Here is a 15615-nt window from a genome sequence, read left to right on the forward strand (position 1 = left end):
GTTGGCACTTTAATGCAAATGTGAGTGTGTGTGTCTGTGAGTGTGTTTGTGTGTCTGTGAGTGTGTTTGTGTGTTTGTGTCTGTGAGTGTGTGTGTGTGTGTCTGTGAGTGTGTTTGTGTGTCTGTGAGTGTGTTTGTGTGTTTGTGTTTGTGAGTGTTTGTGTGTCTGCGAGTGTGTTTGTGTGTCTGTGAGTGAGTGTGGGTGTGTTGGTGTGTCTGTGGGTGTGTTTGTGTGTCTGTGAGTGTGTGTGTGTGTGTGTCTGTGAGTGTGTGTCTGTGAGTGTTGTGTGTGTCTGAGTGTGTTTGTGTGTCTGTGAGTGTGTTTGTGTGTCTGTGAGTGTGTTTGTGTGTCTGTGGGTGTGTTGGTGTGTCTGTGGGTGTGTTGGTGTGTCTGTGGGTGTGTTGGTGTGTCTGCGAGTGTGTTTGTGTGTCTGTGAGTGTGTTTGTGTGTCTGTGTGTGTTTGTGTGTCTGCGAGTGTGTTTGTGTGTCTGTGAGTGAGTGTGTGTGTCTGTGGGTGTGTTTGTGTGTCTGTGGGTGTGTTTGTGTGTCTGTGAGTGTGTGTGTCTGTGAGTGTTGTGTGTGTCTGTGAGTGAGTGTGTGTGTCTGTGAGTGAGTGTGTGTGTGTCTGTGGCTGTGTTTGTGTGTCTGTGAGTGAGTGTGTGTGTCTGTGAGTGTTGTGTGTGTCTGTGAGTGTGTTTGTGTGTCTGTGTGTGTTTGTGTGTCTGTGGGTGTGTTTGTGTGTCTGCGAGTGTGTTTGTGTGTCTGTGAGTGAGTGTGTGTGTCTGTGGGTGTGTCTGTGAGTGTGTGTGTGTGTGTCTGTGAGTGTTGTGTGTGTCTGTGTGTGTGTGTGTGTCTGTGAGTGAGTGTGTGTGTCTGTGAGTGAGTGTGTGTGTGTCTGTGGCTGTGTTTGTGTGTCTGTGAGTGAGTGTGTGTGTCTGTGAGTGTTGTGTGTGTCTGTGAGTGTGTTTGTGTGTCTGTGTGTGTTTGTGTGTCTGTGGGTGTGTTTGTGTGTCTGCGAGTGTGTTTGTGTGTCTGCGTGTGTGTCTGTGGGTGTGTTTGTGTGTCTGTGGGTGTGTTTGTGTGTCTTTGAGTGTTGTGTGTGTCTGTGAGTGTTGTGTGTGTCTGAGTGTGTGTGTGTGTGTCTGTGAGTGAGTGTGTGTGTCTGTGAGTGAGTGTGTGTGTCTGTGGGTGTGTTTGTGTGTCTGTGAGTGAGTGTGTGTGTCTGTGAGCGTTGTGTGTGTCTGTGAGTGTGTGTGTGTGTCTGTGAGTGGTCTGTGTGTGTCTGTGGGTGTGTGTGTCTGTGAGTGTGTTTGTGTGTCTGCGAGTGTGTTTGTGTGTCTGCGAGTGTGTTTGTGTGTCTGTGAGTGAGTGTGTGTGTCTGTGAGTGTTGTGTGTGTCTGTGAGTGTGTTTGTGTGTCTGTGTGTGTGTTTGTGTGTCTGCGAGTGTGTTTGTGTGTCTGCGTGTGTGTCTGTGGGTGTGTTTGTGTGTCTGTGGGTGTGTTTGTGTGTCTGTGAGTGAGTGTGTGTGTCTGTGAGCGTTGTGTGTGTCTGTGAGTGTGTGTGTGTGTCTGTGAGTGTTGTGTGTGTGTCTGTGGGTGTGTGTGTCTGTGAGTGTGTTTGTGTGTCTGCGAGTGTGTTTGTGTGTCTGCGAGTGTGTTTGTGTGTCTGTGAGTGAGTGTGTGTGTCTGTGGGTGTGTTTGTGTGTCTGTGGGTGTGTTTGTGTGTCTGTGGGTGTGTTTGTGTGTCTGTGAGTGTGTGTGTCTGTGAGTGTTGTGTGTGTCTGAGTGTGTGTGTGTGTGTCTGTGAGTGAGTGTGTGTGTCTGTGAGTGAGTGAGTGTGTGTGTGTCTGTGGCTGTGTTTGTGTGTCTGTGAGTGAGTGTGTGTGTCTGTGAGTGTTGTGTGTGTCTGTGAGTGTGTGTCTGTGAGTGTTGTGTGTGTCTGTGAGTGTGTTTGTGTGTCTGCGAGTGTGTTTGTGTGTCTGTGAGTGAGTGTGTGTGTCTGTGGGTGTGTTTGTGTGTCTGTGGGTGTGTTTGTGTGTCTGTGAGTGAGTGTGTGTGTCTGTGAGTGAGTGTGTGTGTCTGTGAGTTTTGTGTGTGTCTGTGAGTGTTGTGTGTGTCTGTGAGTGTGTGTGTGTGTCTGTGAGTGTGTTTGTGTGTCTGTGAGTGTTGTGTGTTTCTGTGAGTGTGTTTGTGTGTCTGTGAGTGTGTTTGTGTGTCTGTGAGTGTGTTTGTGTGTCTGTGGGTGTGTGTGTCTGTGAGTGTGTTTGTGTGTCTGTGAGTGTGTTTGTGTGTCTGTGAGTGTGTTTGTGTGTCTGTGAGTGAGTGTGTGTGTCTGTGGGTGTGTTTGTGTGTCTGTGGGTGTGTTTGTGTGTCTGTGAGTGAGTGTGTGTGTCTGTGAGTGTTGTGTGTGTCTGTGAGTGTTGTGTGTGTCTGTGAGTGTGTTTGTGTGTCTGTGAGTGTGTTTGTGTGTCTGTGAGTGAGTGTGTGTCTGTGAGTGTTGTGTGTGTCTGTGAGTGTGTCTGTGTGTGTGTGAGTGTGTTTGTGTGTCTGTGGGTGTGTGTGTCTGTGAATGTGTTTGTGTGTCTGTGAGTGTGTCTGTGGATGTGTGTGTCTGTGAGTGTGTTTGTGTGTCTGCGGGTGTGTTTGTGTGTCTGCGAGTGAGTGTGTGTGTCTGCGAGTGTGTTTGTGTGTCTGTGAGTGAGTGTGTGTGTCTGCGAGTGTTGTGTGTGTCTGTGAGTGTGTGTGTGTGTCTGTGAGTGTTGTGTGTGTGTCTGTGGGTGTTGTGTGCGTCTGTGAGTGTGTGTGTGTGTGTCTGTGAGTGAGTGTGTGTGTCTGTGAGTGAGTGTGTGTGTCTGTGGGTGTGTTTGTGTGTCTGTGGGTGTTTTTGTGTGTCTGTGAGTGAGTGTGTGTGTCTGTGAGTGTTGTGTGTGTCTGTGAGTGTTGTGTGTGTGCGTGAGTGTGTGTGTGTGTCTGTGAGTGTGTTTGTGTGTCTGTGAGTGAGTGTGTGTCTGTGAGTGTTGTGTGTGTCTGTGAGTGTGTTTGTGTGTCTGTGTGTGTTTGTGTGTCTGTGGGTGTGTTTGTGTGTCTGTGAGTGAGTGTGTGTGTCTGTGGGGGTGTTTGTGTGTCTGTGGGTGTGTTTGTGTGTCTGTGAGTGTGTGTGTGTGTCTGTGAGTGTTGTGTGTGTCTGTGAGTGTTGTGTGTGTCTGAGTGTGTGTGTGTGTGTCTGTGAGTGAGTGTGTGTCTGTGAGTGTGTGTGTGTGTCTGTGGGTGTGTTTGTGTGTCTGTGAGTGAGTGTGTGTGTCTGTGAGCGTTGTGTGTGTCTGTGAGTGTGTGTGTGTGTCTGTGGGTGTGTGTGTCTGTGAGTGTGTTTGTGTGTCTGCGAGTGTGTTTGTGTGTCTGCGAGTGTGTTTGTGTGTCTGTGAGTGAGTGTGTGTGTCTGTGGGTGTGTTTGTGTGTCTGTGGGTGTGTTTGTGTGTCTGTGGGTGTGTTTGTGTGTCTGTGAGTGTGTGTGTCTGTGAGTGTTGTGTGTGTCTGAGTGTGTGTGTGTGTGTGTCTGTGAGTGAGTGTGTGTGTCTGTGAGTGAGTGTGTGTGTGTCTGTGGCTGTGTTTGTGTGTCTGTGAGTGAGTGTGTGTGTCTGTGAGTGTTGTGTGTGTCTGTGAGTGTGTTTGTGTGTCTGTGTGTGTTTGTGTGTCTGTGGGTGTGTTTGTGTGTCTGCGAGTGTGTGTGTGTGTCTGTGGGTGTGTTTGTGTGTCTGTGAGTGAGTGTGTGTGTCTGTGAGCGTTGTGTGTGTCTGTGAGTGTGTGTGTGTGTCTGTGAGTGTTGTGTGTGTGTCTGTGGGTGTGTTGGTGTGTCTGTGGGTGTGTTGGTGTGTCTGCGAGTGTGTTTGTGTGTCTGTGAGTGTGTTTGTGTGTCTGTGAGTGTGTTTGTGTGTCTGTGTGTGTTTGTGTGTCTGTGGGTGTGTTTGTGTGTCTGTGAGTGAGTGTGTGTGTCTGTGGGTGTGTTTGTGTGTCTGTGGGTGTGTTTGTGTGTCTGTGGGTGTGTTTGTGTGTCTGTGAGTGTGTGTGTCTGTGAGTGTTGTGTGTGTCTGTGAGTGAGTGTGTGTGTCTGTGAGTGAGTGTGTGTGTGTCTGTGGCTGTGTTTGTGTGTCTGTGAGTGAGTGTGTGTGTCTGTGAGTGTTGTGTGTGTCTGTGAGTGTGTTTGTGTGTCTGTGTGTGTTTGTGTGTCTGTGGGTGTGTTTGTGTGTCTGCGAGTGTGTTTGTGTGTCTGTGAGTGAGTGTGTGTGTCTGTGGGTGTGTTTGTGTGTCTGTGAGTGTGTGTGTGTGTCTGTGAGTGTTGTGTGTGTCTGTGTGTGTGTGTGTGTCTGTGAGTGAGTGTGTGTGTCTGTGAGTGAGTGTGTGTGTGTCTGTGGCTGTGTTTGTGTGTCTGTGAGTGAGTGTGTGTGTCTGTGAGTGTTGTGTGTGTCTGTGAGTGTGTTTGTGTGTCTGTGTGTGTTTGTGTGTCTGTGGGTGTGTTTGTGTGTCTGCGAGTGTGTTTGTGTGTCTGCGTGTGTGTCTGTGGGTGTGTTTGTGTGTCTGTGGGTGTGTTTGTGTGTCTTTGAGTGTTGTGTGTGTCTGTGAGTGTTGTGTGTGTCTGAGTGTGTGTGTGTGTGTCTGTGAGTGAGTGTGTGTGTCTGTGAGTGAGTGTGTGTGTCTGTGGGTGTGTTTGTGTGTCTGTGAGTGAGTGTGTGTGTCTGTGAGCGTTGTGTGTGTCTGTGAGTGTGTGTGTGTGTCTGTGAGTGTTGTGTGTGTGTCTGTGGGTGTGTGTGTCTGTGAGTGTGTTTGTGTGTCTGCGAGTGTGTTTGTGTGTCTGCGAGTGTGTTTGTGTGTCTGTGAGTGAGTGTGTGTGTCTGTGAGTGTTGTGTGTGTCTGTGAGTGTGTTTGTGTGTCTGTGTGTGTGTTTGTGTGTCTGCGAGTGTGTTTGTGTGTCTGCGTGTGTGTCTGTGGGTGTGTTTGTGTGTCTGTGGGTGTGTTTGTGTGTCTTTGAGTGTTGTGTGTGTCTGTGAGTGTTGTGTGTGTCTGAGTGTGTGTGTGTGTGTCTGTGAGTGAGTGTGTGTGTCTGTGAGTGAGTGTGTGTGTCTGTGGGTGTGTTTGTGTGTCTGTGAGTGAGTGTGTGTGTCTGTGAGCGTTGTGTGTGTCTGTGAGTGTGTGTGTGTGTCTGTGAGTGTTGTGTGTGTGTCTGTGGGTGTGTGTGTCTGTGAGTGTGTTTGTGTGTCTGCGAGTGTGTTTGTGTGTCTGCGAGTGTGTTTGTGTGTCTGTGAGTGAGTGTGTGTGTCTGTGGGTGTGTTTGTGTGTCTGTGGGTGTGTTTGTGTGTCTGTGGGTGTGTTTGTGTGTCTGTGAGTGTGTGTGTCTGTGAGTGTTGTGTGTGTCTGAGTGTGTGTGTGTGTGTCTGTGAGTGAGTGTGTGTGTCTGTGAGTGAGTGAGTGTGTGTGTGTCTGTGGCTGTGTTTGTGTGTCTGTGAGTGAGTGTGTGTGTCTGTGAGTGTTGTGTGTGTCTGTGAGTGTGTGTCTGTGAGTGTTGTGTGTGTCTGTGAGTGTGTTTGTGTGTCTGCGAGTGTGTTTGTGTGTCTGTGAGTGAGTGTGTGTGTCTGTGGGTGTGTTTGTGTGTCTGTGGGTGTGTTTGTGTGTCTGTGAGTGAGTGTGTGTGTCTGTGAGTGAGTGTGTGTGTCTGTGAGTTTTGTGTGTGTCTGTGAGTGTTGTGTGTGTCTGTGAGTGTGTGTGTGTGTCTGTGAGTGTGTTTGTGTGTCTGTGAGTGTTGTGTGTTTCTGTGAGTGTGTTTGTGTGTCTGTGAGTGTGTTTGTGTGTCTGTGAGTGTGTTTGTGTGTCTGTGGGTGTGTGTGTCTGTGAGTGTGTTTGTGTGTCTGTGAGTGTGTTTGTGTGTCTGTGAGTGTGTTTGTGTGTCTGTGAGTGAGTGTGTGTGTCTGTGGGTGTGTTTGTGTGTCTGTGGGTGTGTTTGTGTGTCTGTGAGTGAGTGTGTGTGTCTGTGAGTGTTGTGTGTGTCTGTGAGTGTTGTGTGTGTCTGTGAGTGTGTTTGTGTGTCTGTGAGTGAGTGTGTGTCTGTGAGTGTTGTGTGTGTCTGTGAGTGTGTCTGTGTGTGTGTGAGTGTGTTTGTGTGTCTGTGGGTGTGTGTGTCTGTGAATGTGTTTGTGTGTCTGTGAGTGTGTTTGTGTGTCTGTGAGTGTGTCTGTGGATGTGTGTGTCTGTGAGTGTGTTTGTGTGTCTGCGGGTGTGTTTGTGTGTCTGCGAGTGAGTGTGTGTGTCTGCGAGTGTGTTTGTGTGTCTGTGAGTGAGTGTGTGTGTCTGCGAGTGTTGTGTGTGTCTGTGAGTGTGTGTGTGTGTCTGTGAGTGTTGTGTGTGTGTCTGTGGGTGTTGTGTGCGTCTGTGAGTGTGTGTGTGTGTGTCTGTGAGTGAGTGTGTGTGTCTGTGAGTGAGTGTGTGTGTCTGTGGGTGTGTTTGTGTGTCTGTGGGTGTTTTTGTGTGTCTGTGAGTGAGTGTGTGTGTCTGTGAGTGTTGTGTGTGTCTGTGAGTGTTGTGTGTGTGCGTGAGTGTGTGTGTGTGTCTGTGAGTGTGTTTGTGTGTCTGTGAGTGAGTGTGTGTCTGTGAGTGTTGTGTGTGTCTGTGAGTGTGGTTGTGTGTCTGTGTGTGTTTGTGTGTCTGTGGGTGTGTTTGTGTGTCTGTGAGTGAGTGTGTGTGTCTGTGGGGGTGTTTGTGTGTCTGTGGGTGTGTTTGTGTGTCTGTGAGTGTGTGTGTGTGTCTGTGAGTGTTGTGTGTGTCTGTGAGTGTTGTGTGTGTCTGAGTGTGTGTGTGTGTGTCTGTGAGTGAGTGTGTGTCTGTGAGTGTGTGTGTGTGTCTGTGGGTGTGTTTGTGTGTCTGTGAGTGAGTGTGTGTGTCTGTGAGCGTTGTGTGTGTCTGTGAGTGTGTGTGTGTGTCTGTGGGTGTGTGTGTCTGTGAGTGTGTTTGTGTGTCTGCGAGTGTGTTTGTGTGTCTGCGAGTGTGTTTGTGTGTCTGTGAGTGAGTGTGTGTGTCTGTGGGTGTGTTTGTGTGTCTGTGGGTGTGTTTGTGTGTCTGTGGGTGTGTTTGTGTGTCTGTGAGTGTGTGTGTCTGTGAGTGTTGTGTGTGTCTGAGTGTGTGTGTGTGTGTGTCTGTGAGTGAGTGTGTGTGTCTGTGAGTGAGTGTGTGTGTGTCTGTGGCTGTGTTTGTGTGTCTGTGAGTGAGTGTGTGTGTCTGTGAGTGTTGTGTGTGTCTGTGAGTGTGTTTGTGTGTCTGTGTGTGTTTGTGTGTCTGTGGGTGTGTTTGTGTGTCTGCGAGTGTGTGTGTGTGTCTGTGGGTGTGTTTGTGTGTCTGTGAGTGAGTGTGTGTGTCTGTGAGCGTTGTGTGTGTCTGTGAGTGTGTGTGTGTGTCTGTGAGTGTTGTGTGTGTGTCTGTGGGTGTGTGTGTCTGTGAGTGTGTTTGTGTGTCTGCGAGTGTGTTTGTGTGTCTGCGAGTGTGTTTGTGTGTCTGTGAGTGAGTGTGTGTGTCTGTGGGTGTGTTTGTGTGTCTGTGGGTGTGTTTGTGTGTCTGTGGGTGTGTTTGTGTGTCTGTGAGTGTGTGTGTCTGTGAGTGTTGTGTGTGTCTGAGTGTGTGTGTGTGTGTCTGTGAGTGAGTGTGTGTGTCTGTGAGTGAGTGTGTGTCTGTGAGTGTGTGTGTGTGTCTGTGAGTGTTGTGTGTGTCTGTGAGTGTGTTTGTGTGTCTGCGAGTGTGTTTGTGTGTCTGTGAGTGAGTGTGTGTGTCTGTGGGTGTGTTTGTGTGTCTGTGGGTGTTTTTGTGTGTCTGTGAGTGAGTGTGTGTGTCTGTGAGTGTTGTGTGTGTCTGTGAGTGTTGTGTGTGTGCGTGAGTGTGTGTGTGTGTCTGTGAGTGTGTTTGTGTGTCTGTGAGTGAGTGTGTGTCTGTGAGTGTTGTGTGTGTCTGTGAGTGTTGTGTGTGTCTGTGAGTGTGTTTGTGTGTCTGTGGGTGTGTGTGTCTGTGAGTGTGTTTGTGTGTCTGCGAGTGTGTTTGTGTGTCTGCGAGTGTGTCTGCGATTGTGTTTGTGTGTCTGCAGGTGTGTTTGTGTGTCTGCGAGTGAGTGTGTGTGTCTGCGAGTGTGTTTGTGTGTCTGCGAGTGAGGGTGTGTGTCTGCGAGTGTGTTTGTGTGTCTGCGAGTGTGTTTGTGTGTCTGCGAGTGTGTTTGTGTGTCTGCGAGTGAGTGTGTGTGTCTGTGGGTGTGTTTGTGTGTCTGTGAGTGTTGTGTGTGTCTGTGAGTGTGTTTGTGTGTCTGTGAGTGTTGTGTGTGTCTGTGAGTGTGTTTGTGTGTCTGTGAGTGAGTGTGTGTGTCTGTGAGTGTTGTGTGTGTCTGTGAGTGTGTTTGTGTGTCTGTGTGTGTGTTTGTGTGTCTGTGAGTGTGTTTGTGTGTCTGTGAGTGTGTTTGTGTGTCTGTGGTTGTGTGTGTCTGTGAGTGTGTTTGTGTGTCTGTGGGTGTGTGTCTGTGAGTGTGTTTGTGTGTCTGCGAGTGTATTTGTGTGTCTGTGGGTGTGTTTGTGTGTCTGTGAGTGAGTGTGTGTGTCTGTGAGTGTGTTTGTGTGTCTGTGAGTGAGTGTGTGTGTCTGTGAGTGAGTGTGTGTGTCTCTGAGTGTTGTGTGTGTCTGTGAGTGTGTGTGTGTGTCTGTGAGTGTGTGTGTCTGTGGGTGTGTTTGTGTGTCTGTGAGTGAGTGTGTGTGTCTGTGAGTGTTGTGTGTGTCTGTGAGTGTGTGTGTGTGTCTGTGAGTGAGTGTGTGTGTCTGTGGGTGTGTTTGTGTGTCTGTGAGTGTTGTGTGTGTCTGTGAGTGTGTGTGTGTCTGTGAGTGAGTGTGTGTGTCTGTGGGTGTGTTTGTGTGTCTGTGAGTGAGTGTGTGTGTCTGTGAGTGTTGTGTGTGTGTCTATGAGTGTTGTGTGTGTCTGTGAGTGTTGTGTGTGTCTGTGAGTGTGTGTCTGTGAGTGTGTGTGTGTGTCTGTGAGTGAGTGTGTGTGTCTGTGGGTGTGTGTGTGTCTGTGGGTGTGTTTGTGTGTGTGTCTGTGAGTGAGTGTGTGTGTCTGAGTGTTGTGTGTGTCTGTGAGTGTGTGTGTGTGTCTGTGAGTGTGTTTGTGTGTCTGTGAGTGTGTGTGTCTGTGGGTGTGTTTGTGTGTCTGTGAGTGAGTGTGTATGTCTGTGAGTGTTGTGTGTGTCTGTGAGTGTTGTTTGTGTCTGTGAGTGTTGTGTGTGTCTGTGAGTGTTGTGTGTGTCTGTGAGTGTTGTGTGTTTCTGTGAGTGTGTGTGTGTGTCTGTGAGTGAGTGTGTGTGTCTGTGAGTGTTGTGTGTGTCTGTGAGTGTGTTTGTGTGTCTGTGAGTGTTGTGTGTGTCTGTGAGTGTGTTTGTGTGTCTGTGAGTGTGTCTGTGTGTCTGTGAGTGAGTGTGTGTGTCTGTGGGTGTGTTTGTGTGTCTGTGAGTGAGTGTGTATGTCTGTGAGTGTTGTGTGTGTCTGTGAGTGTTGTGTGTGTCTGTGAGTGTTGTGTGTGTCTGTGAGTGTTGTGTGTGTCTGTGAGTGTTGTGTGTTTCTGTGAGTGTGTGTCTGTGAGTGAGTGTGTGTGTCTGTGAGTGTTGTGTGTGTCTGTGAGTGTGTTTGTGTGTCTGTGAGTGAGTGTGTGTCTGTGAGTGTTGTGTGTGTCTGTGAGTGTGTGTGTGTGTCTGTGAGTGAGTGTGTGTGTCTGTGGGTGTGTTTGTGTGTCTGTGAGTGTGTGTGTGTGTGTGTCTGTGAGTGTGTTTGTGTGTCTGCGAGTGTGTTTGTGTGTCTGCGAGTGTGTTTGTGTGTCTGCGAGTGAGTGTGTGTGTCTGTGGGTGTGTTTGTGTGTCTGTGGGTGTGTTTGTGTGTCTGTGAGTGAGTGTGTGTGTCTGTGAGTGAGTGTGTGTGTCTGTGAGTTTTGTGTGTGTCTGTGAGTGTTGTGTGTGTCTGTGAGTGTGTGTGTGTGTCTGTGAGTGTGTTTGTGTGTCTGTGAGTGTTGTGTGTTTCTGTGAGTGTGTTTGTGTGTCTGTGAGTGTGTTTGTGTGTCTGTGGGTGTGTGTGTCTGTGAGTGTGTTTGTGTGTCTGTGAGTGTGTTTGTGTGTCTGTGAGTGTGTCTGTAAGTGTGTTTGTGTGTCTGTGAGTGAGTGTGTGTGTCTGTGGGTGTGTTTGTGTGTCTGTGGGTGTGTTTGTGTGTCTGTGAGTGAGTGTGTGTGTCTGCGAGTGTGTTTGTGTGTCTGCGAGTGAGGGTGTGTGTCTGCGAGTGTGTTTGTGTGTCTGCGAGTGTGTTTGTGTGTCTGCGAGTGTGTTTGTGTGTCTGCGAGTGAGTGTGTGTGTCTGTGGGTGTGTTTGTGTGTCTGTGAGTGTTGTGTGTGTCTGTGAGTGTGTTTGTGTGTCTGTGAGTGAGTGTGTGTGTCTGTGAGTGTTGTGTGTGTCTGTGAGTGTGTTTGTGTGTCTGTGAGTGAGTGTGTGTGTCTGTGAGTGTGTGTGTGTGTCTGTGAGTGAGTGTGTGTGTCTGTGGGTGTGTTTGTGTGTCTGTGAGTGAGTGTGTGTGTCTGTGAGTGTTGTGTGTGTCTGTGAGTGTGTGTGTGTGTCTGTGAGTGTTGTGTGTGTCTGTGAGTGTTGTGTGTGTCTGTGAGTGTGTGTGTGTGTCTGTGAGTGAGTGTGTGTGTCTGTGGGTGTGTGTGTGTCTGTGAGTGAGTGTGTGTGTCTGTGGGTGTGTTTGTGTGTGTGTCTGTGAGTGAGTGTGTGTGTCTGTAAGTGTTGTGTGTGTCTGCGAGTGTGTGTGTGTGTGTCTGTGAGTGTGTTTGTGTGTCTGTGGGTGTGTGTGTCTGTGAGTGTGTTTGTGTGTCTGTGAGTGTGTTTGTGTGTCTGTGAGTGTGTCTGTGGATGTGTGTGTCTGTGAGTGAGTGTGTGTGTCTGTGGGTGTGTTTGTGTGTCTGTGAGTGAGTGTGTATGTCTGTGAGTGTTGTGTGTGTCTGTGAGTGTTGTGTGTGTCTGTGAGTGTTGTGTGTGTCTGTGAGTGTTGTGTGTGTCTGTGAGTGTTGTGTGTTTCTGTGAGTGTGTGTGTGTGTCTGTGAGTGAGTGTGTGTGTCTGTGAGTGTTGTGTGTGTCTGTGAGTGTGTTTGTGTGTCTGTGAGTGAGTGTGTGTCTGTGAGTGTTGTGTGTGTCTGTGAGTGTTGTGTGTGTCTGTGAGTGTGTTTGTGTGTCTGTGAGTGTGTTTGTGTGTCTGTGATTGTGTTTGTGTGTTTGTGGGTGTGTGTGTCTGTGAGTGTGTTTGTGTGTCTGTGAGTGAGTGTGTGTGTGTCTGCGAGTGTGTTTGTGTGTCTGCGAGTGTGTTTGTGTGTCTGTGAGTGAGTGTGTGTGTCTGTGAGTGTTGTGTGTGTCTGTGAGTGTGTGTCTGTGAGTGTTTGTGTGTCTGTGAGTGTGTTTGTGTGTCTGTGAGTGTGTTTGTGTTTGTGAGTGTGTTTGTGTGTCTGTGGGTGTGTGTGTCTGTGAGTGTGTTTGTGTGTCTGTAAGTGTGTTTGTGTGTCTGTGAGTGTGTTTGTGTGTCTGCTAGTGTATTTGTGTGTCTGTGGGTGTGTTTGTGTGTCTGTGAGTGAGTGTGTGTGTCTGTGAGTGTGTTTTTGTGTCTGTGAGTGAGTGTGTGTGTCTGCGAGTGTGTTTGTGTGTCTGCGGGTGTGTTTGTGTGTCTGCGAGTGTGTTTGTGTGTCTGTGGGTGTGTTTGTGTGTCTGTGGGTGTGTTTGTGTGTCTGTGAGTGAGTGTGTGTGTCTGTGAGTGAGTGTGTGTGTCTGTGAGTTTTGTGTGTGTCTGTGAGTGTTGTGTGTGTCTGTGAGTGTGTGTGTGTGTCTGTGAGTGTGTTTGTGTGTCTGTGAGTGTGTGTGTGTGTCTGTGAGTGTTGTGTGTGTCTGTGTGTGTGTGTGTGTCTGTGAGTGAGTGTGTGTGTCTGTGGGTGTGTTTGTGTGTCTGTGAGTGTGTGTGTGTGTCTGTGAGTGTTGTGTGTGTCTGTGTGTGTGTGTGTGTGTCTGTGAGTGAGTGTGTGTGTCTGTGAGTGAGTGTGTGTGTGTCTGTGGCTGTGTTTGTGTGTCTGTGAGTGAGTGTGTGTGTCTGTGAGTGTTGTGTGTGTCTGTGAGTGTGTTTGTGTGTCTGTGTGTGTTTGTGTGTCTGTGGGTGTGTTTGTGTGTCTGCGAGTGTGTTTGTGTGTCTGCGTGTGTGTCTGTGGGTGTGTTTGTGTGTGTCTGTGAGTGTGTTTGTGTGTCTGTGGGTGTGTGTGTCTGTGAGTGTGTTTGTGTGTCTGTGAGTGTGTTTGTGTGTCTGTGAGTGTGTCTGTGGATGTGTGTGTCTGTGAGTGAGTGTGTGTGTCTGTGGGTGTGTTTGTGTGTCTGTGAGTGAGTGTGTATGTCTGTGAGTGTTGTGTGTGTCTGTGAGTGTTGTGTGTGTCTGTGAGTGTTGTGTGTGTCTGTGAGTGTTGTGTGTGTCTGTGAGTGTTGTGTGTTTCTGTGAGTGTGTGTGTGTGTCTGTGAGTGAGTGTGTGTGTCTGTGAGTGTTGTGTGTGTCTGTGAGTGTGTTTGTGTGTCTGTGAGTGAGTGTGTGTCTGTGAGTGTTGTGTGTGTCTGTGAGTGTTGTGTGTGTCTGTGAGTGTGTTTGTGTGTCTGTGAGTGTGTTTGTGTGTCTGTGATTGTGTTTGTGTGTTTGTGGGTGTGTGTGTCTGTGAGTGTGTTTGTGTGTCTGTGAGTGAGTGTGTGTGTGTCTGCGAGTGTGTTTGTGTGTCTGCGAGTGTGTTTGTGTGTCTGTGAGTGAGTGTGTGTGTCTGTGAGTGTTGTGTGTGTCTGTGAGTGTGTGTCTGTGAGTGTTTGTGTGTCTGTGAGTGTGTTTGTGTGTCTGTGAGTGTGTTTGTGTTTGTGAGTGTGTTTGTGTGTCTGTGGGTGTGTGTGTCTGTGAGTGTGTTTGTGTGTCTGTAAGTGTGTTTGTGTGTCTGTGAGTGTGTTTGTGTGTCTGCTAGTGTATTTGTGTGTCTGTGGGTGTGTTTGTGTGTCTGTGAGTGAGTGTGTGTGTCTGTGAGTGTGTTTTTGTGTCTGTGAGTGAGTGTGTGTGTCTGCGAGTGTGTTTGTGTGTCTGCGGGTGTGTTTGTGTGTCTGCGAGTGTGTTTGTGTGTCTGTGGGTGTGTTTGTGTGTCTGTGGGTGTGTTTGTGTGTCTGTGAGTGAGTGTGTGTGTCTGTGAGTGAGTGTGTGTGTCTGTGAGTTTTGTGTGTGTCTGTGAGTGTTGTGTGTGTCTGTGAGTGTGTGTGTGTGTCTGTGAGTGTGTTTGTGTGTCTGTGAGTGTGTGTGTGTGTCTGTGAGTGTTGTGTGTGTCTGTGTGTGTGTGTGTGTCTGTGAGTGAGTGTGTGTGTCTGTGGGTGTGTTTGTGTGTCTGTGAGTGTGTGTGTGTGTCTGTGAGTGTTGTGTGTGTCTGTGTGTGTGTGTGTGTCTGTGAGTGAGTGTGTGTGTCTGTGAGTGAGTGTGTGTGTGTCTGTGGCTGTGTTTGTGTGTCTGTGAGTGAGTGTGTGTGTCTGTGAGTGTTGTGTGTGTCTGTGAGTGTGTTTGTGTGTCTGTGTGTGTTTGTGTGTCTGTGGGTGTGTTTGTGTGTCTGCGAGTGTGTTTGTGTGTCTGCGTGTGTGTCTGTGGGTGTGTTTGTGTGTCTGTGGGTGTGTTTGTGTGTCTTTGAGTGTTGTGTGTGTCTGTGAGTGTTGTGTGTGTCTGAGTGTGTGTGTGTGTGTCTGTGAGTGAGTGTGTGTGTCTGTGAGTGAGTGTGTGTGTCTGTGGGTGTGTTTGTGTGTCTGTGAGTGAGTGTGTGTGTCTGTGAGCGTTGTGTGTGTCTGTGAGTGTGTGTGTGTGTCTGTGAGTGGTCTGTGTGTGTCTGTGGGTGTGTGTGTCTGTGAGTGTGTTTGTGTGTCTGCGAGTGTGTTTGTGTGTCTGCGAGTGTGTTTGTGTGTCTGTGAGTGAGTGTGTGTGTCTGTGAGTGTTGTGTGTGTCTGTGAGTGTGTTTGTGTGTCTGTGTGTGTGTTTGTGTGTCTGCGAGTGTGTTTGTGTGTCTGCGTGTGTGTCTGTGGGTGTGTTTGTGTGTCTGTGGGTGTGTTTGTGTGTCTTTGAGTGTTGTGTGTGTCTGTGAGTGTTGTGTGTGTCTGAGTGTGTGTGTGTGTGTCTGTGAGTGAGTGTGTGTGTCTGTGAGTGAGTGTGTGTGTCTGTGGGTGTGTTTGTGTGTCTGTGAGTGAGTGTGTGTGTCTGTGAGCGTTGTGTGTGTCTGTGAGTGTGTGTGTGTGTCTGTAAGTGTTGTGTGTGTCTGTGAGTGTGTGTGTGTGTGTCTGTGAGTGTGTTTGTGTGTCTGTGGGTGTGTGTGTCTGTGAGTGTGTTTGTGTGTCTGTGAGTGTGTTTGTGTGTCTGTGAGTGTGTCTGTGGATGTGTGTGTCTGTGAGTGAGTGTGTGTGTCTGTGGGTGTGTTTGTGTGTCTGTGAGTGAGTGTGTATGTCTGTGAGTGTTGTGTGTGTCTGTGAGTGTTGTGTGTGTCTGTGAGTGTTGTGTGTGTCTGTGAGTGTTGTGTGTGTCTGTGAGTGTTGTGTGTGTCTGTGAGTGTGTTTGTGTGTCTGTGAGTGTGTTTGTGTGTCTGTGAGTGTGTCTGTAAGTGTGTTTGTGTGTCTGTGAGTGAGTGTGTGTGTCTGTGGGTGTGTTTGTGTGTCTGTGGGTGTGTTTGTGTGTCTGTGAGTGAGTGTGTGTGTCTGCGAGTGTGTTTGTGTGTCTGCGAGTGAGGGTGTGTGTCTGCGAGTGTGTTTGTGTGTCTGCGAGTGTGTTTGTGTGTCTGCGAGTGTGTTTGTGTGTCTGCGAGTGAGTGTGTGTGTCTGTGGGTGTGTTTGTGTGTCTGTGAGTGTTGTGTGTGTCTGTGAGTGTGTTTGTGTGTCTGTGAGTGAGTGTGTGTGTCTGTGAGTGTTGTGTGTGTCTGTGAGTGTGTTTGTGTGTCTGTGAGTGAGTGTGTGTGTCTGTGAGTGTGTGTGTGTGTCTGTGAGTGAGTGTGTGTGTCTGTGGGTGTGTTTGTGTGTCTGTGAGTGAGTGTGTGTGTCTGTGAGTGTTGTGTGTGTCTGTGAGTGTGTGTGTGTGTCTGTGAGTGTTGTGTGTGTCTGTGAGTGTTGTGTGTGTCTGTGAGTGTGTGTGTGTGTCTGTGAGTGAGTGTGTGTGTCTGTGGGTGTGTGTGTGTCTGTGAGTGAGTGTGTGTGTCTGTGGGTGTGTTTGTGTGTGTGTCTGTGAGTGAGTGTGTGTGTCTGTAAGTGTTGTGTGTGTCTGTGAGTGTGTGTGTGTGTGTCTGTGAGTGTGTTTGTGTGTCTGTGGGTGTGTGTGTCTGTGAGTGTGTTTGTGTGTCTGTGAGTGTGTTTGTGTGTCTGTGAGTGTGTCTGTGGATGTGTGTGTCTGTGAGTGAGTGTGTGTGTCTGTGGGTGTGTTTGTGTGTCTGTGAGTGAGTGTGTATGTCTGTGAGTGTTGTGTGTGTCTGTGAGTGTTGTGTGTGTCTGTGAGTGTTGTGTGTGT

This window comes from Oryzias latipes, chromosome 3, assembly GCF_053564925.1.
Source record: "Oryzias latipes strain Hd-rR chromosome 3, Olatipes_Hd-rR_3.1".
Classification (NCBI taxonomy): domain Eukaryota; kingdom Metazoa; phylum Chordata; class Actinopteri; order Beloniformes; family Adrianichthyidae; genus Oryzias; species Oryzias latipes.